Source organism: Athene cunicularia (genome assembly GCF_003259725.1).
Source record: "Athene cunicularia isolate RWA chromosome 10 unlocalized genomic scaffold, athCun1 chr10_part1, whole genome shotgun sequence".
NCBI lineage: Eukaryota > Metazoa > Chordata > Aves > Strigiformes > Strigidae > Athene > Athene cunicularia.
Genome location: NW_020799112.1, coordinates 2665796 through 2686744, shown reverse-complemented (window position 1 = coordinate 2686744; position 20949 = coordinate 2665796). Strand labels below are relative to the sequence as shown.

Genomic DNA, 20949 nt, shown 5'->3' with positions numbered 1-20949 from the left:
GGGGGGGGGGGGGGGGGGGGCAGGAGCAGACCTGCTGGCAGGGCATGGCGAGGACGGACAAGGGAGGAGCCGAAGCCCCAGGGAAGCAGGACAGGGAAGGGATCAAGGGGAGCAGAAGCAGAGGAAAATGGGATACAGTCTGTGCTGCCTAGCAGAAAGGCTCAGAGCCCTGGAGGGGGAGCAGAGCGAGAGATGGGGAGCCACAGGGACAGGGAGAAGGGAGGGAGGATTCGCTGTTCCTCTTCACACAGCAATAAAAGCTTTACAGCAGCGTAGCCTGCTCTTATGATTTTATTGCCAGTATTACAGAGGTAGAGCTTCTCAAAGCCCCAGCCCCTGGAGTCAAGTTAAGACGTGGGAAGCTTGGCTTTCATTAGAAACCAAGGGGAGAGGAGAGGGTCCAACCCTCCCATCTGCACAGAAGCACTGGAGAACATGAAAACACTAGGCTCTGACTTCACACAGCAAATAAAAGGATGCAAATCTTTCAATATTTACTTGTTTTTAAAATAACCCTATGCTTCTGGAGTGGAGGTGTGCAGAGCAGGGAGAGGGGCAGCCCCATGATTTGGAAGGACTCACAGGAGGCAGCATTAGCATGACCTTGGTGAGATTCTCTGTGAATAGCCCTGTGTTCCCTGTTCCCCCCTCCCCAATCTTTCAGCATGTCTGAGGCTTTCCTTCCCTAACTTCTGCCCCAGAGCCTTGCATCAGGCGTGATGCAGAGACATCCCAAGCAAGCCCCGAAGCCGTTTCACAGGTAGGCTCATGCTCAAGAAGAGCAGGACCGTATGGGATACTGCTCAGGGCCATGCAGCATGGGATCGTTACGTTGCCTATCCCTACACATGCTCACGCATGGATTATGAGTACTTATATTACATTAGTGCCTGGAAATTTCATTCCAGTCATATCCCATTCAGTGAGATACTGCACAGATACAGAACAAGCAGCATTTTTTTTTCCTAGAGAGAAAAGCTGTGTTTCTCCGCATATTGGTTTAAAGCAAACACAGCCAGAGGCTGTGCACACTTGAGTAATGGCCCATGACTGTGCCAATGAACAGGGGAGAGATGGCAAGCACAGTGCCCGTGTTCATTTGCTTTGAGATCTCCTTGTACTGCTCCCGTAATGGATCTACCCTACCCTGCCCTGCAGAGACCATCCTCTGCAGGAGGAAGAGTCCAATCCAGGCCCTGTGTTTCTTCAGTTTAGGACTTTACATTGCATGTTTCTTGTTGCTAATTTACAAGCAAATATTTAGCCATCTGGCAGCCCTGTCCATGGGGCAGCAAAGCGAACTGTTTGGCTTCAGTGCTGAAGGGGCGAAGCCGACATTAAACTTCTCTCCCTGAACACCGGGCACCCCCTTCCGACACAGCACAGCATCCACCATTTGGCAAGCCGCTTCTCCACCATCTGCGTGGAGAACTCTCCAAAGGGCATGGAGGCTGCTAAATATAGCAGAGAAGCTTAGAAAACATTTGCAGTCAGGCTGAGAAGACTTCTCTCAAAGTTACATCTTCCCTGGACTATCTTCCCTGCCTGTGATGTCTCGGATATCCTTAAACACCTCCGAATTTTTCAGTCCCATTTCCTCTTTGGAGTCTTTCCCTTCCCTTCCCCATTCCCTTCTCACTACCACTCTTCACCTATACTTTTTTACATTTGATTTCTCCTAACACTTCCCTTCACGCTCAGAGGAGGGCTCTAGATGATGCCAATGCTCCTTTCCCAGCCCACAGATCCTCAAATGCAGAGGGGGGATCATACAGCCTGTGGGCTGACTCTGCACTTGCTTCTCCACTCCAGGATCAACTTCTGCACACAACATCCTTACTTTCACCAGCTCTTGTCCATGAAGGGCCTTGCTGACAGCCCCATGCCAGCTTGCATGGGATGTGCACCATTTCTGTATGGGGCTCTCCTTGCTTTTGTTACACAGCTGGCAGCTGGTGGCAGGCAAGAGGCTGATTTTCCCACTCCTGTGTGAAAATCCACTGCCTCAGTAACCTACCTTCTGCCTGACTTGTAGTACATGCAGTGCCACAAGCCTCAACCTGCACATCCATCTGCAGCTTAACAGTCCCTTACTCCTCTTTTTCCAGGAAGGCACAAGGCCACATACCTCCTCCTGGCCCAGTTTTAACCTTTCCCATCAAGGCCAACAGGGTCAGCAGCATCATTCATGGCACCACTGACCTGCACAAAGCCAAAGCTGGTAAGAATGAGGAAAATTATTGTAGGCTTGGACTAAACTGCACTTACAGACTTCTCTTCAGACAGCTTGGTTCTGTCATATCTCTGTTCCTTGTGGAAGAAACAGCCATCTAGTTTTGTTTTATCATAGCAAGCAAACTAAGCTACAGAGAAGAAAAACAAGTACCCAACAACCTGGGCATGGACAAGCTCGGCACGAAGACAGCCCTTGCTGCTGTACAGGTCTGAATTGTTAATAGCGCAGCTCCTGTACTTTCCTCATTGGGAGAACGGTGAAAGGAAAAAAATACAAGAAAACAAACCCCCTTTAACAATGAACTCTCGTGTTCAGTCAGACGTAAAAGACAGGAGAAGGGGGAGAGAGAGGTAAGGAGGAGAGACAATAGAAGACAGAGTACTATTTCCTCTTCAAATATTTATTTTCAGGTCTGCCTTGGAGTGCTGCTTATTGAGATATAGAGCCTCGCTGTGCTGCAGCTTGTAAGCTCTTGCTGCATGTGTTCACAGTACTGCCTTACCTGGATGGCTGGAGATGCCAGGAATTCCCACCAGCCCAGTGCCAGACCCCACAGCAGGCAGCTCTCCTTTGGGTCCCTTCCCGGGCCCTCACCTCCAGGCACCCCACCATGCCTGCTCTCCAGTTCTCCATCCTGAGCCCAGCACCAGGCATCTGAGGATCCCATCTCCTCCAGACACTGTGCTGGACTCCAGCTGGCACCTCAAAACACACAGTTCAGCTCCAACCCTTGGCTCTCTGGCCAAGGCACAAAACAGCACTAGAGCCGGGGCCCTGAACATTTTGAGCTCCCTCAGTATTTGCCATGATGCCCTCAGGGCAGCAGAGGTGGCCTGCATGGAGATGGGAGATACTCCAGCCAGTCAAGTGGGTGAGCTGAAAGTAGTGACCAAGCAAGGTGGTAGGTAGAGAGCCCTGGGGCTGCTGGAAGTGACATGTCTTGGATGAGAGCCAGAGCTGACATCCTGATCACAGACAGCAATTAAGAAATTAAGCTATCAGAGAGGCTTTCTGGGAGGGGTGAGTGTCTGTGGTTTTGGTCAGATGCCAGAGCAGGTCAATAACATTTGTCCTTCCCCTCTCTGCTGCAGATGGAGATCCTCCTCTGCTCCTGATCCCAGCGCGGCCACAAAGCTCCCTCCTCCCACCACCGTGCACACACGGCAGCAGAGAGGGAGAACATCAGGACTCTGCAAGACAGTGATGCTGGGGAGAGGGGTTGAACAGGCAAAAATGACCTCGAGAACTTAGACCTGGAAAAATCAGTTTCATCTTCCCCTGAACTATAGCTTCTAGCTATAGCTTGAGATCTTTTTTTTGCAGGGAGGGACAGAAACTTTCAGCAACACTCCCTAAACAGATACCTGGAGCCATTCCCCACCCTGTCCACATTCTCTGGGCGAGAGGCAGCCCTGGGCAAGAACAGCCATGCCCAGGGCACCTAGCACTGGGGCACACTGGCACAGGCCACACAACACAGCACACGGTGCATCCAGAGCAGTCCTTGTGGTGGGGGTCCCATCACAACACAGAAATGCCTCCACTACACAACCAACCAACTGCAAGAGCAGGGGCATCCCATCCATTATCTGAAACGCTGTCATCCTCCAAATGATGGGGCCTGCACGTCACAGGGCAAAGTCCTTCGCTCAGCTAGAAACCCTGATTAGCCCTGATTACTCTCACCTCCTGTGCAGCTCAGCTCCACTTACTTGGTACCAGAAACCAGGACAGCCACAGCACACCTGCACTGGCACAAGCTCACAGCCTCTCCCTGACCACTCAATTACACGTCATGAAAGCTGTGTTTCCTTATCTGAAAAAATTGTGCTGGGAACCACCTGCAGAGAAACCCAGCTGTGTGCCCAGACACCCCCCCAGTGCAATGGACTCACCCCCACACCTCTCCCAGAGCACCACCTACGGCGCTCTTGGCACTGCAAACACCATGTCCTCTCCCCATCCCCTGTCCCTCAGCAGTGCTCCTCCCTGCTGTGCTCACACCTGCCACACACACTCCCACCCCAGCCTCACATGCCTGTGTGTGCACCTCTGCACTTGCACACCTGCAGCCACACACAGACAGCTTCCTCTCCATGCTGGGCCTGAGAAATATTGATTTCTTTTCCCCCCTGTAATATTTCGCTTGGCTGAGCAGATTTAGAATTGAAGAGTCAGACTCTGCCTAGAGACCAGAACCATATTTAATTCCACGGTTTAAGAAGCCCTGGAGCAGGTTATTCTTATTTTAAACTACCAGTGCATTTAAAAGCAAGTGACATTTTGGGGGGGACGAGATGGGAGATGGCTGGTGCCCTCTGCCTCTCTCCAGCCAGCGCTGGGAAGTTTTTGCAGCTCCACTGCTGCTGTGCCACATCCCCACAGCCCCATCAGCTGCTCTGCCCGCGCCAATGAGAGGCGAGGGGTGGCGGCGAGCTCACGATCAAAGCTCTGGAGACCTGTTTCCATGTCTTTCTAACCGAGGAGAAATGAGAGAAAGCAAAGAGAGGATAAAGGAAAGGTGTGAAAACCTCTGATGAAAATTGCTCGGTGCATTGAGGTTTCACGATTCATATTGTCTGCTCCAGTACCCAGGTCCTGCTCATGGAGCGGAGTCCTTGGTAATGAGCAATTTGCAGATATTGAACAAAGACACAGTGCCTTATCCAGAGGATGGTCCCTGATGGTGCATGATCATGGAGCAGTGCTGCTGGAGGGCAGAGCCGTCCACATCCACCTCCCTGACAAATGCACCCTCCAGACTGCTGTAAGTCAGGGCGGCCACTTACCTCCAGAGTCACACTGCTGCAGCTCTCAGCGACGCAGCTTCAGCCCAGATTTCCAAAGGAGATGCAACACTGACTTTTAAGGGAGAAGTGGGGGGAAAAATACAATAGCAAAGGCTCACCCAAAGCATCTGTGAACCTATCTGTGGACCTGGGTCCAAGCAGTTGTGCACAGACCAGGCTTGACACATGCACTGCCTCCTACGTGCCACACAGAGCGCATCTCCTACCCAACACAGTGGCAGAGAAAAGCCAAATGTCCCTAAAATGGAGGGTCCAGCTCAACAGAGGGGAGTATCCAGGCAAGATCAGCCCTGCCAAGGAATAGGTGAAGGTACGCTGGAGAAGAGGAAAGGAAACACAGGTCCCTACACACTCCTCTCCCTATATCACATCTCTAAGGGCTTGCAGCACAGGCCTGGCTCCATGGCTGTCACCCTGGCTAAGGCAGTCTGGTCCCTGGGTTGAGCACACAAACCTCCACTGCTCCCACTTTGTCTCAGGTACCATCTCCAGGTCCCTGCCATTTCCAGCCACTCTCAGTGGCCCTGCAACATGCCCATGGAAGGACAGGCAGATCAGCTCTTTACAGCCTCTAAATAATGAAGCTGAAGACACCAGGTGCCAGACACCTACAGGGCACTCTGGTACGTGTGTCCATGTGTACACACATGTGTCTACTGAACAGAAAAAGATCAGCAACATGACCAAGTGCTGTTCCAGGGTCCCCCCATGGGGCCAGAGCTACCTGCCTGCTCCTGCAGTGGACTCAGCTGGGCACACAGGGGTCTGCTTCATCTCGCACTGAGAAGGCAGAAGCACCAGAGAGCCGCTCCTCCAGCTGGGAGAAGAGCCGCTCCTCCAGCTGGGAGAAGGGCCGAGCAGGGCTGTGGTTTGCAACCTGGGAGCTGCAGAGCCCACAAGGAGCTACAATTCAGTGGGAGACATGATTCACAGCAGGGCGAGCTGTGGGCTCCCAGGGGCCGGGGGTGAAGGCAGCCCCAGGGGCTGCGGTAGGGGCTCAGGACAGCTGCGGTACAGAGAGATGTAGCACCTACCACAGCAGCCCATGCATTAGCTCGCTGTGGTCTGCTATGACACAAAACGTTGTTAGCTGTGGCATTGTATTTTGACTGAAGCAGACAAGTAGGAGAATGAAAATGGATCCTTTTATATAAGCTCCTGCACATGCTGTAACAGCTCTTGACATCTTTCCCCAGCTCTGCTCCTTGCTGGTACTTGGGTGTGCAGCGTGGGGAGCGAGCGGGGATTGCACCAGGCTGGAGGAAGGGAGGCTGCATACCGCTCATGGCCTTAAAAACATTGGTTTGGGCAGAGGGGGTAGCACCCCATGGTGAGACAGGCAGAGCATCATGTTCCCAAGCAGGGCACAACAAGAAGCCTGATGGCATTGTTTGGACTTGATTCCAGGCAGGCCAGCACCCAGAGCTGTGGGGTTTGGATGCCATAGGGCACGCCAGCATGAAGGGGCAAGGCCGGAGGCAGGTGGAGCTTAAACTCGAGCTCAATTGTCTAGATAATCCTAGGCAGGGGCAACACCAGCAAGACTGGGTACATAATGAGGCCAGAGCTGCTGTGAGTTTGGACCCAAGGAGGTCACGTATGGGGGGCTGCTACATAGGGATTCACCATGCCTGGGGAAAGGTCTGAGTGAAGAGGAGACAGCTGAGATGCAGAGCAGGAGGAACGAAAGAGTGCAATTAGCTGTGGTAAAAGCCAAGGCTGTGAAAGCACATTACCATTAGTGTAATAATTATTAATACAATTATTTTTTCCGTATTTTTGACAATTCAGTAAGAATCAACTTAACAGGAGAAAACATTTTCTGTTCTGTTAAATGCTGTGAATCTAAAATGTAGAGAAGTGCAGTAACATTTCACTTTACAACTGGACATTTCTACAGATTTATGCAGTTCTTTAAAATAAATGTCAAAGAACTTTCCAACCAAAGTTTTCTTTCTAAAGTAAAATGACAATCACTTCATAGAGAAAACAGCACAATGAAACCCTGGGACATTTTGGAGGTTTTAGTATTTTTCTGCCCCAATCAAACAATTCAGCAAAACAAAGGCTTGTCTGCAAACTCTTCCAGTGCTGCTCAAGGTGCACTTTTCTCAACAGCAACCACCAGAAGAAGAACAAGCAGCAGCTTCTGCAGTAGTGTGGCCAGCGGGATGAGGGGAGTGACTGACGCCCTTACTCGGTGCTGGTAAGGCCACACCTTGAATACTGTGTTCAGTTTTAGGCCCCTCACTACAAGACAGACGTTGAGGTGCTGAAGCATGTCCAAAAGGGCACCGAAGCTGGTGAAGGGTCTGGACACAAGTCTTATGAGGAGCAGTTGAGGGAAGTGGGGGTGTTTAGCCTGGAGAAAAGGAGGCGCAGGGGACACCTTATTGCTCTCTACCTGAAAGTAGGTTGTAGCGAGGTGGGTATCCATATCTTCTCCCAAGTAACAAGCAATAGGACAAGAGAAAATGGCCTCAAGTTGCACTGGGGAGGTTTAGATTGGATATTAGGAAAAATTTCAGCAAAAGGGTTGTCAAATACTGGAACAGGCTACCCAGAGAAGTGGTGGAGTCACCGTCCCTGGGGGTATTTGAAAGACTTGTAGATGTCGTGCTTAGGGACATGGTTAGTGGTGGACTTGGCAGCGCTAGGTTAACAGTTGGACTTGATGATCATAAAGGTCTTTTCCAACCAAAATGATCCTATGATTCTTCAATACCTTATCTTGATCTGCTGAGACCAGCTGGTACCACCAGAGCTACTGAAAGCTTAGCACACAGGTGCAGCCAGAGTACCGCTCCTCCTTCCCCATCCTTCCAGAGAACCAGCAAAGGCAATAAATACCCATGATGAAATGGCTTTAAAGAACAAAGAGTATATAAGGACAACATCAGAATGAATCAAAAAAATATATAAAAATAACAGAAAAGCATTGCAATTAGCTAATCTGTTAAATGAATAAAAAGGTATTAAATAAAATTTCCTGAATGTCAAGTTGACACAGTTTTTTTATGTTCAGGAAAGGAAACGAGTCCCTTGAGTAAATCTCCCTGCTCCAGGGCAAGGCATTAAAGGCTTTCTGGATGATGTCGCTGGCTGAAGTCCCTTTGATCTGGGCTGCTGGGTGCAGCACACATCTCCCAGCCAACACGGCCCCGGCTGCCCTCCTCCTGCATCCTCACCACGGGGAATGGCACAAACAGGGCTGTCCAAAGCAGGAGCTCTGTGCTGGTTTGGATGCACGGGGAGGGGAGAGCTGAGCAATTGCCTCCCTAACACCTCCCAGATGCCACCACTGGGCCTAGTTTCATCAGGGTGCCTTTGCATCCCTGGGTTGCCATTGCCCCAAGTAAGACAAAACAGCAGGGCTGCTATCTGTCACATCTCCACCCTCACCTCTCCCGCAGGCATCAGCGACAATTTTCCCTCTCTGGGGAAAGCAGCTTTGTTTAGCAGCATGTTACCTGTCAGTAAAGGCTCTTCCCTCAGCACCTCCTGAATCAAGTGAAACTTTTCTTTTGGGGGAGGAGGGGAGATGCTCCCTCTTGCAGCAAACACTGCCAGCCCCACTCCCTGGCAAGATAGCAAGCACCTCAGTGGCTTCACAGTGGAAACCCCGAGATGTGGCCTGGCTCCCTTGCTCCCCAGACCTACAGAGCAACCATCCAGCTGCTCAGAAGCACCATGCAGACCGATGACATTATTTCATGCCTGCAAGGTCATTTATGGGAGATTACTATGGATACAGAGACATGTATATATCCATATATATATATATATATGTATGTATTTCTGGATTTCTCCTGTGCTTTGTGTATATATATATATATATATATATATATATATGTATAACCCAGAAACTTAACCAGTGAGATACCGACAAACCCATCAAATGAAGCAATTTGTCTCAGACAATTGCCTGAGCTGCCTCCGATGTCACTGTCTTGCCACTGACAATAAGAAGCTCTTAAGTGTCCTGAAATTGTACTGCGAGTTCCCCAATGCTCTCACCCCCGCCTTCGCTCCTCTCCCTCGAGCTCCTTCCCGTGTTTCTCCAGCAAAACACTCTTACGCAAATAAACATGCAGGGAGGCACAAAAGGCATTTTGTCTAGGATTTCAATACAACCACGTATTTCTCATTCAAATATTCAGCCGTATCCTTCAGAGATCAAAAGCGTAGCACTGAAATGAGGCGAGGCACGAACATCCCAAGCCAATAGCTCCAACTTCCTTTTTATTCCTATCCTGGCTGAGGGAGCAGACAGAGGAATCTGTCACCCCCACCACAGTGGCTACGAGGTGTTAGAGCCAGGGCACCTGTACACACAGGTACAGCTCTGTCACATCACCCATCTCTCTTCCATCTCTGCACAATGCCCCGCACAGCCATAGGTTACAATAATGGCCATTAAAGCCTTTGTAAGTGATGTCTGTGCAAAAGGCAGGGGATCTGGGTGCTATGAGGTCTCCAGAGAGGTGCAAACTAGGACTAGCACATCCTGGACCAACTGGAGAAAGCTCCCTGCTACCAGAAACCTGGAGCAGAGTCTGGCCCAAGGAAGTGTCTCCACATCCTGCACCAGCACTTACTGCACAGGGAGGACAAGGTGCAGTCATGCTGCTTCCCAGGCACATAGTCTCCTCCAGCATGGCCAGAGCATCACTAACACCCACTGCCACCTTCCCCCAGGGGAGCTCTACAAAGAGGGAAGGATGCACGGGTGAAGTGCACCCTGCCCGAAAACATGTGCACAAGCTTCTCCTGCACCTCTACCTTCCAGCCAGAGACCATCTGCCAGCCTGAACAGTAGAGGTTTGTTTACAGGAACTGGCTCCCCTGCCCAGCAACCTCCATGGATGAGCTTTTTAGCCCTCCTTCCACCTCAGACAGCCCTTTCCCCCATGAGGACCTACTTGATGGGACAACAGGGCTGAGCTCTGGCAGCTGTCCTGCTCCTTTCCCCATCTTGGGAAGGAAGGTGTTCTGCAGGAGTCATAGGGTTTGGCACGTTTACTGTATAATATATGAACTAGTACCAGTTTTATAAGCCCCTCCTGGCTCAAATCACATTGTAATTCTGAACAGCCTTAAACTCATTTAAATCCTAATAAAAACACCACCCTGTATTTGCATTTGCTGCTTGCTGGTCCCTGCGGCTGCTGTGACAGCGGTTCCTGAAGAATTGATAATGCTCAGGACACTGCATACCAGAAACCATCCCTCACAGGTGGGGTCAGGACATGCACTTCATAGCACAACTGAAAAAACAGATGCAGGAAACGGACCTCCAGACTGATTCAGAATGATGCATGGAGCAGTTGGGTGCCACAGCTTTCACAGCAACATAGGAGAGCAACAGCAGCAGTGCTGAAACCTCAGTGTCCCACATCCTCTGGGATCCCAGAGAAGGATCAGGCCAGGTACACAGCTCTGACAGAACAAGGCACCTGCAGACAGCACTGTGAGGGGGTTTTAAAAGAGGACAGAGACTGACTAATGAAGTGCCAGCAAATAATAGGCACTGTGGATGCTTTGGGAAGTTTGTGCATGAATGGCACAGGCACCCTGGGGGCAGGTGGGGACAGACGAAAGAACTTGCCCCGGTTTCCCCTGTTGCCTGGTGTGCTGGTGACAAGGGGGATCTGCTGCTACAGCCTGGAGGAACGTCACACTGAGGGAAGGTGTTGTGACTGTATCTCACAGTGCATCCTCCACCCCCGAGCCACCACAATGAAGCACCAGTCCTGCCCTTCCCTCCTGAACAGACAAGTGGGATTTGCTCTGGTTGTGCTGGAGGAGACAGTGAAAGGCTGGGTGACAGGGGACCCTGAGAAACCCAGCTCCCAACAGCAAGTCCATACGGCTCTCCCAGGCACAGCAAGAGTGTCAGGTCTGTGCTGACCCAGGTCCTACCCATGCCCAAGATCACTCTCCACAGCTCTGCAGCTCCACCACTCCCTACAGCATCCATGTGCTCCTCTGCAGCCTCTTGCTTCTTTCCTCCATGTCCAGGTCGGCTCCATTCCCAGCACTCCACCCCACTTCACCCTCCTTGACACTTGCCCAGCACTTTATGCCTCGCTGTTCTTGGTGATGACATTAATAGGCTCCCCTGAAACAGTGAGATTATGAGCTATACCCTTCCAGCAATAGAAATACTAATTATTACTGAGATAAATAGGAATATCAATGATGAAAGTCAATATTATTGCCTTCTTTGTTCCTGTTTGTTTTATTTGTAGATGAAAAGACCACTCAGCCCGTCTCCCCAGGATGTGGCCCAGGAGCTGGAACAGCTCCTCTTGGCAGGCTCATCCAGAGCCATGCTCTGATAAGAAATCATACTGCACACATGCTTGCAAAGGGCGCTCTAAATCAGCAGCTCTCAAAAGCAGGCATTGTCTTTGATTGATTCATAAAACTGGAGCTGCCTCCGTTCCCCACTCCAGTACCAGGCAAGGGAGGATTTAGGGGAGGGGGAAGGTGTAACGTGGGTGGAAGTGATTAATTGTGGAACATGGCACAGCACTGGAAATGCTCCACAGCTTGGCTGGTTTTGATGCTTACACCACCCTCCTCACCCAGCAGTTTAGCCACCAAGACAGGAACTGAAGACCCCTCCCAGGCTCTGACACTGATTCTCAGGCTGACCTTGGGCAAGTCCCACAGCACTGCTGCGGCCAGGTGAGCACTTACAACAGCTACATTGCCTTATTCAGCAAGTCTGCTCCCTCTGTGTATTCTGAGTCAGAGCTGCTGATTTCAGTGACAAGAGACCTCTTTTATAAGCCCTATTAGCCTCACAGAGCTAACACAGCTAAGAGCGAGTGAATGGGATGCTAATTTTGGATCACAGCTAACAGCGTGAGGAGAGCGCTTCCTGGAGCAGCCCCTCTCCGCAGGCAGGCGGATGCGGTCCCCACCGCCGGCGAGAGGCAGGACACAGCAAGGAGGGAGCACAGCCCTAGAGCACAAGGGATGGTTTTTCTTGTTCCTTGTACACCCTAGTATGTTGCTAAATTGCCTCCATTCCCTTCCAAGTCCTCAGTCCATCACCAGCAAACATTCATGGGAACAAATCAACACGCTGATCCCCAACTCACCCATCTCTAAGTATCAATACAGTCATCGCCTCCCTCTAACGCATACAAACCAGCCCAGCCTCTCTCCCCTCTAACGAGGACAAACACTCCAGCTGCCTCTCTCCAAATGCAATGAAACCAGGAGAACTAGAAGCCTTGCAGGAGTAATTATGCCAGTTTTTAAAAAGAAACCAGCCAGTCCTGAATATTTCATGGAAGGTAATTTTTTTTAAAGCTTTTTTAAAGCCTCTCCCCCTGCTTTGTGCATGTCAGGGTGCAATTAAGCAGAAAGTATCAGCGCATAAACCCAAAGAAACAAACTGCCACACACACCCAGCTCCTGCTCTCGCTCGTTCCTGCTTCTTCCCTGCGTTTAACATTAATGTGACATCCCAAGCTGTGTGTGCATGATGCTATCTCCCACTCTGAGACAGGGAAGAGCTTTTCTACTGCTAGAAAACCTCAAGTGCCTCTCAGTCTTGCTAACGCAGTGCCCAGACTCCTGAAACAAATAGTCCCCTGTGGTCCATGCCAAGGCTTACAGGCAGTGCAAAGCCCTAAGCATCAGGCACCCCGCATGAAATCCCACAACTGCAAAGCTCTCCAGAGCTGCTGGACTGCGGTGGTGGCATCCAGGTTTGCACCAAGGCCCAGCAGCTGCATGCATGGTACCATCCTTGGGCTGCGCAGCCTGGCTCCCTGCCTAGCTTATTAGCATTTTGCACAATTAGTATTTATTTTTGCAAATGTGCTACCAAAAAAAAAAAAAAATAAACAACAAAAATCTCTTTACATTAATAGTTTTGCTGGCCCTCAGAGCAAGACACTTAGAAAGAAATCTGGTTTAATCTGCAGAGCCAGGTGGGAACCAGATAAGGTGTAAAAAAGTAATTCAGGGCTTTTCTTGGCACTACTGGGGTGAAGGAGCAGACCTCCCGAAACAGCACCTATCAAAACAGGCTACAGACACCTCTCCCTCTGTTGCATTCCTTCCCTCCAGCCTTGCTCTCTCTCTCAGCTCATTTGAGCCACCCTGTTTAACCGCAGCTTTTGGGCCAGCTGAAGACAAGTATCCCCAGTGTCTCAACCATCCCATGCAACTTTCTTTAGGACAGCCCCCAACACAGTTGCTACTCCTACATGAGAGCTCCCTTCTGGGGGCACCAGCTGGTCCCCTCTGGGGAGAGCATGGGGTGGCAGGGGTTCCCAGGCAGGGTCTCCTGCTGCAAGAGCAGCTGGGATCTGTTGCATTGATTTTTCCTTACTGTGAGCTAGAAGATTGTTCAGCAAAATGAAGTTATCAGGGGAGGCAATGTTTTCCACCTGACAACTTGTATTGCTCCTTCTCAAACAAGTGCAGACATGCACACTGCAGCACCTTCTGGTAAATGAGCTGCCATCCCTTTCTTCCTCTCAACAGCCCAGCTCCTGCCATGCCAGGTGCCACTACCCAGCCCCTTCCTGTTTCTCATCCTTCCTGCACCCCCAGGTCATCCACATCCTCCTCCCTGTTCCTGGTCACACTCACAAGGGGTTTCTGGCCCACTGCAGCCTGAGATGGGGAGCCTGCAGCACACCTGTTCATTTATAGGCCTTTGACATAACCTTGATGCTGAAAACTTGCTTTTGAAAAGTGAAAACCCAAAACACTCCTGTGACACAGGGGCTTAGGGTAAAGCCTGACCTATTGCAAGTTTGTGACTGAATCACCAGAGCTAGCAACACCAGAGAGAAGAGGAAGGATTTTTTGGGAGCATTTATGGCACTGCATTCAAAAAGGAAGAGAAACATCCCTCAGAAACCACATAGGTTCAAAGATTTTCTCAGTTTAAACACTAAAAATTCATGCATTAAAAATCCACTCAGGTTCAGCCCTGCCTCAGAACTAAATAAAACCTCTGACCACATCATCCAGCCCCAAGGTTCACTGTCTCCTTGGGGAGAGGGCTTACATGTCTGCTGGAGGCTTGGGCTGAGATGCCCCCCTCCCAGCTTTTGGGCTGGGCAAGGGGCTGTGCACTGACCCTGGGGTGTTCAGGGCCCAAGATGTGGCTGTGCCCATCATCACGCTACATAGCGCCGGGCTGCCCTGGTCCTCCTCTAGGTTAGTGGAGAGACCAGGCTGAGAAAGACTACCACCCCCCTCCATTATCCCAATTTCCCAGAAAATAACCTTTTTTCCTTTTCTTAGAGGAAAAAGCATAAGGAAAAACAAACCCACCTCATTTTCTAAATACTGTTCTTAGGAAAAATCTTCAACTTTTGCAAATGGCACTCTGGAAGAAAATACCCAAATCTAAACCAAAACCAGATGGCTCTCAGTGCTCGCTTTTTTCAGGGAGGACTTTAACCAGCACGATCATTTCCCGGCAGAATTTTGTTTTGATAGAAGATCGCTAAGAATAAATGCATTTCAGGGCTTGCTGCTGAGAAGGTGTTTTGACAGAAAACTGCTATTTCCATGGTCCCTCCACTTGCTCTGTCAGCCCTGACACAGTGGGAACTCCTTTGACCAAGCACACAGCTTTTCCCAGGGCCCAACTTGCAAGGAGCAGGGAAGGACAGGTGCCTGGGTCCATTCCTGTTTCTCCATAAAAATGGGAAACAGCAACAAGCAGCTAGAAATACCTCTGCAAAGCTGGAAATACCTCTCCACCAGCCTCTCACACAGGAACGTGAGGCAAGGTGAGGACAGGTCCCTTTTTTGCATGCATCAGGTTGAGCCTATGCAGCCTGCTCTTTGCTTTGAGCAAAGAACATGATGTAAAGGGGAAATTATATATCTGAGTGCATGTGTCAGTGTGAAAGCCAGTTCTGCCTCAACTGTTTTGATCCCCTCTCCTCTGAACCAGGCATGGGACACTGCCTCCTGGGCAGTTCCAGGTAAGCTCCTGCACTCTGCCCGGAGCAGAGGTGTCCCTCCCAGTGGCACCACTCCTGTGGAGCAGAGATCACAGCACACCCTGCTGTCTCATACCACTTTGGACAACATCAATTCAAACAATTCCCCTCTCAGCTCTGGCATAAAAAGGATGCTTGAATCATCCTAATTTTTTTTTTTTTTCATTAGGAAACTGAATTCTGCTCTTCACAGAGAGATCCCTTTTTTCTCTCTTGAGGACTGACATCCTGGGAAATTGCCTCAGCCCAGTCAGCTCTGATGTTTGCCGTCTCACACGTTGCCTGCATCAAACTGACAGTTCACAGATTTCAGCTGAGGATTTGTACGTACAGTACAAGCTGAAACCAGCTCCCGTCTTTTAACTGTCCCGGCGAGAGTGCTGGAAGGAGGCTGAGTTGGTGGAGAGTGCGCGGGCGCCATGCAACGGTAATAGAGACATCTCAGAAAACACTGCCTTTTGAGGACCCTCTTGCCTGCCCTCTCCTGGAAGATGAAACTATTTCTGCCCAGCCTCCCCCAGGCTGCAGCAATCGGCTGTCCACACTGGTTCACTCCATGCAGGCAGCGTTTGCCCCTCACCGATGTAATATGAGGTGGAGCAAATCCACCTGCCTAAGCAGAGCCCGACAGCCCCACGACAAAGCCCTCCTTTCCCAAGTGCCACCAGTCAAATATTAAATTTTGGATGCCTTCCCCTCATCCCACCCTGGCAAAACCCTCCCTTGTGCAGGCATGATGGATTGAACATTTCTTACCTGTTCCAGACACACAGTCAGTGCCTGCCCCAGATCCCAGTTGAAAGCTGCATTGCCTTGTACCCTAGGAGGGCTGGGTAGCAGCCCTGGACTACAGGGGGCTGGGGGGAGGCATTTCTACCACACATATGGCAGCAGAAACCAGTCCAGTCCTGCACTCAGCAGGACAGAGGCATGTGAGTGTCATATGCTCAGCAACAGAACAGTGCCCGAGCTCGTGTGCCACCTACCCAGGTCAGATGAAGGCAGGATGCTGGGGGATCGGATGCCAGGGGTGCACTGGGCTTTGGCCTCTCCTCTGCTTTCTACTCATGCACTGTGGGTGAAACAATATCGCAATTAGAGCTTTAAACCTGGCATTTGAGAAGCAAGCAGGAGAGAAATTAAAAGGCTGTGTATGGCTTTTCCCCTCTCCCCCCCAAATCAGAGCTCAGCTGAGCTTAATCTTCATCTGAGTTGATATTTAAAAAGCTATAAATCAGGCTGCAACAGACAGAAAAACACAACTACCAAAATTTAGTGGACCTGCTGCTGAAAGGCCCAAAATGAACTGCTTAATAGAAGCCATTTTCCCATGGAAATAGAGCAGGCCTGTACTTAGTAGAGCATTGATCTGCTGACAGCTACCGGGACAGATTTGGGCCAGAGCACTTGGGAATCATTTGCAGCGATCTCTGAAGAAACACATGCATGCAAAAGCAGCCCTCTGAAAAACACTGTTGTAAAACAGTGCTGGTGCTGTCTACAAGACCAGATAGCACTCAGTGGCCAGCATGGGCTCATGCCAACCTCAGTAAAGCCTCCCCAGGCAGGTCTTGCTCCTGGCTGCATCCCTGTACCCCAATCCTTGGTGGCTCCAGGTTGTGCAGATCAATAAAATGCTTCACACGACCTGAATTGCAACACACCACAAAAGCCCAGAATTGCAAAAGGGTCTCACAGCTCAGGGGCCCAGCGATGGGGCATGACATCCTGGCTGAGGGACACTGTATCCCATGGACCTGTGGTATTTGGGGGTCCTCCTACAGACGTACTGGAATTTGGAAATGCTGTATTAGAACCAGGGTCAGCCCAAAGCATTGTCTAGAGCAAAGCACCATCACACCTCTCTGGGGACAACAGGCTAGGCCCTGCCAGATGCCAGGAGCTCCAGTCCAGCCAAGGAGTGCACAGGGACAGTGGCCCTGTCCCACCCTGCCCTCACAGAATCATCTCAGTTGGAAAACCCTTGAAGCTCCTCCAGTCCAACCATGAACCTTTTACTGACCATTCCCAACTCCACCAGATCCCTCAGCACTGGCTCAGCCCGACTCTTCAACCCCTCCAGGGATGGGGACTCCCCCCCTGCCCTGGGCAGCCCATTCCAACGCCCAACAACCCTTCTGCAAAGAAATCCTTCCTCAGAGCCAGTCTAAACCTTCCCTGGAACACCTTGAGGCCATTCCCTCTTCTCCTATCACTTGTTCCTTGGTTCAAGAGACTCATCCCCCCTCTCTCCACCCTCGTTTCAGGGAGTTGTAGAGGGCGATGAGGTCTCCCCTCAGCCTCCTCTTCTCTAGATTAAACCTCCCCGCAGCCTCACCCTGTGCTGCCATCCTGACAGGGAGGGGATGCTCCCTAAACCACTCTGGGACAGCTGACCTCTCTGTCTGCCCCATCCCACAGTTGCCCCACACACGGGAGGCGGCACAGCGCGGTCAAGCTGCCAGCACCAGAGCGCCCAGCCCCAGGCTCACCTCCCTGCTGCTGCCATGGCCAGGGTACATGCTGGAGAGGGGACAGCACAGGTACCATGGCTGTGACTGTCCTGTCACAGTGGTAACAGGAGTGTTCCACATTCACCTTTTCTCCTGCCAGAAACCATCTTCCATCACAGCTTTCACTGTTTTGGGGGACAAAGTCAAACAGGGGAATGTATTCCTCCTTTCTTGAAATAGAACCATTATGTCTGTGTCCTGAGTATCTCCACAAGCAGGGGAGCACAGAGGAGCCTCAAGAGACAGAAACACTCCTGGAGGGGCTCCTGTCCCACTGCAGGACTCTGCCTGCCCTTCTCTGCACAGGGACACAGCACAGGGCTGGCCAGGAGCCTATCACCTGCCTGCTAGCTTTTCCAAAGCAGTTATCATCTGAGATAACCCAAGGACACCCAAGGAAAACAAAACCATTTCATTTCCAGAGGTGTTGAGTGCCCTTGGCACTTACTGCCTTCAAAGCCGGGTGCTCACTGCCCCCAGCCCTTGGCTAATTCTCACCATCACACAGCCTCCACACCAGCAGCAGAGAAACAGATGACTTAAAAGATAGGTTGGGCAGAGAGAGTGCAGGCAAGGGGGGATTCAGCACTTTCTCTCCTGCCTAGCACCTCAGCCAGCCTCCTGATGCACACAGACTGGATCTATAATACCAGTTAATGGTTCATTGTTTGTTGTGGGGGTTTTTATTCCCATCTACACCTCCTTATGAACTCATATACCTAACAGATTTTACAATGATCCCAAAAGCTGCTAATATAAACCTTCCATGTAAAAACTAGGAGCAAACCAATACCTCTGCTTTAGGGCAACACAACCTGCCCAACCATGTCTCAAAGGACATCTAGGGGCCTAACATTGCTCAAGAGCCTGCAGAAACCATTGAAAAATGGGAAACAACTTATTTGGTTTTTTTATTTAATTTTGCTTTCACACTTCACTTATTTTAAAAGACTAAAAACATGTTTATGAATTTAACATATTTAAATGGATCAAAATCTGTTTAGCTAGGAAGGAAAACAACTCTCCCACCCCAAACTTCTTGTGGGCTCGGACTTGCTTTTCAATCTTCCACCCACAGCAAATATTTCAAATCCCTTTTTAAGCTTAAAGGTTGCTTGTAGGGACAGATCGGGGAGAGGACCTGTGTGGGGGGCTGTTCCACCACTCTCCTCCGTCATTGCCCCAAGCATCCCTTACCCAGAGGGGGTCAGGGACACCTGAGCAGGGAGGTCAACTGAGAGAGAGGGGACAATAAAGGCATCTGTGTGGGGGGAGAGCATCCAGGGAGGATAGAAAAAATGAGAAGCCTTCCTTCCTCCTCCATCAGCAGCTTTCCACAAGGAGGATCAATGCAGCCCACTGTAACTGCACCGTTGTTCCATTTTTAATTAATGAAAGAAAAAACTAATCATTGAATTAAACTTCTCATTACTCCAGCTGAATACCCACTAAGTAAATTTAATTACTGTACGAATTGGGTTTCTCCCTGCCTGTTTCATTAGCTACTGATAAAGATGAAGGGGGGAGGGGGAGAGAGGGAGAGATAAAAAGAGAAAGAGACTGGAAGATGGGAATACTAAATGCAAAAAAAAAGAGGTAAATGATTCAGCATGTTTCAGGGGCTTCCAGTAAGTGCCTGGGGAAAGACCCTTCCACCCCTCCCAAACCAGACTGGAGGGATTCCTTATAGGATAAACACCTCCTGCCCAGGGGCAACACCATCTTCCAGGCCCACATCATACGTTAGGAAGAGAGAGCTCCCCAAGCTCTGCCTCCAAACATCCACCGCACGTCCCAGAGGCAGGGCCCTGCGCCATGCCCCAGCAGCTGAGCTGTGCTCTGGCACAGGCACACTGCAAGGACCCCTTGGGAATGGAGACCATGGGGACAAGGTCCCCCCTCCCCAGCACCACCACTTGCACACCCTGGGTCCACAGCCACCTGCAAAACAGCAGACAGAGCCTTGAGGACAACTGGCTCCCCTCCAAAAAAGGGAAGACACTGATTTCAGATCTGCAGCAACCCTTGATCCCTTCTGATATCACATAGCTCTGAAGAGCCAATTTTTGGCTCTGCAACAAAGGCAGAAACCCTGTAACACTTCAGCAGGAAGCTAGTGTTGACAAAACATGGGGAGCACATGAAAATGGATATCAAACACCTGCTGTCCCACCGCATACCAAGACACCTGACAAGCACTCTTTATATTTTAAGCCTTTCTGCTGGAGCAGGAGTCCTGCACACCCAGGCTGCTGGGAGCCAGGGACATGCCAGCAGCACACTCCTCCTAGGAAACCGGCAGAGGATGCATTCCTGCAGCCCCCCCCCGCTGCTGCACAGATTTTGTTTATGGCACAATTTTGGGTCTCCGACTCTCCCACTACGATTCAACCTTCCATTCTTTCTTCCTGATGAAGGGCATAAGCCATTGCAGGGCAGGTACAGCCCCACACCAGGGAGGAGTCTGGCAGCCCCCGTCAAGCACAGCAGTCTCCCTTCCAGCACATGCCTCCACATCCAGCAGTTCTGCTATGTGACTGTCGATAGGGTCACATCTGGGATAAACTAGGGTGGAGAGAGTCTAGTAAATGGAAAGTGCAGCCTCCTCTAATTAGGTAGCTTCAGCTTTCAGCCGAGTGCATGGTTGAAGGGCCCACCCATGTGCTCACAGTGATGGGATTTGGCAAGTATGATCAGACTATCTGCCCTTCTTGTCACTAAGGAGCCAAGAGAGGCCCATGCAGGCTGCTTCTTCAGCCCCATGGGTAGGGTCTTGTTCTCCATGAGGCCCTGTCCCCTCAGTCTTGCATTGGCAGCTTGTGGCCCTCACGATGCCCAACTGCTGATCTTCTGCAAGTTGTGGTGCTGCTGGGAGATGGGGTTCTCCCTCATTCCTCTGATTTTGCTACATCTTCTGACCCCAAATCACGGCCACATATTTGAACCCATCCCTCCATGTTTGGGCCACACAAACCAGCCACACCATTCTCCCTTCCTTCCCCACTACTTCCTCAGTCCTTTCCGGCTCTCCTACCTCCCCAGACCAGCAGGCTCCTTGCCCAGAGGGGTTTCTCCTGTGCAGGACGAGCCCAACTGCAAAAATCTTCCAGGCAGACCCAAAGTTCCCTTCAGTGTCACATTTATTCTCCCCCTCCCCCCAGCACTGGACTTTCTCAAACACCAGGCAGGGAAAGTATTGAAATAGCAGGCAGAGATGCTGATCTGCAGGGAGCGAACAGGGCTGGGTGAGACCTGCCCTGCATTTGTGGCACCCAGCAGCTGCCAGCACAGGTCTGGGCACCAGTGCCAGTGGCCACCACCACAGCCTCAGGGCTCCACTGCATCCCTGGGAGGATGCTGGCTCCCAGGTGGGTTCAGCACAGCATTCTCTCCTCTCA

General features: G+C 50.8%; 1 protein-coding gene across 2 annotated transcripts in view; it reads right to left on the bottom strand.

Annotated features, from left to right (window-relative positions):
• LINGO1 (leucine rich repeat and Ig domain containing 1) overlaps positions 1–20949 on the bottom strand; it is a 148539-nt gene that overhangs the window by 46760 nt on the left and 80830 nt on the right. For both annotated transcript variants that reach the window (XM_026856291.1, XM_026856292.1), the window contains one exon: positions 16025–16110. The gene's annotated coding sequence lies outside the window, so the exon portion shown is untranslated. The remainder of the gene's footprint in view (positions 1–16024; positions 16111–20949) is intronic.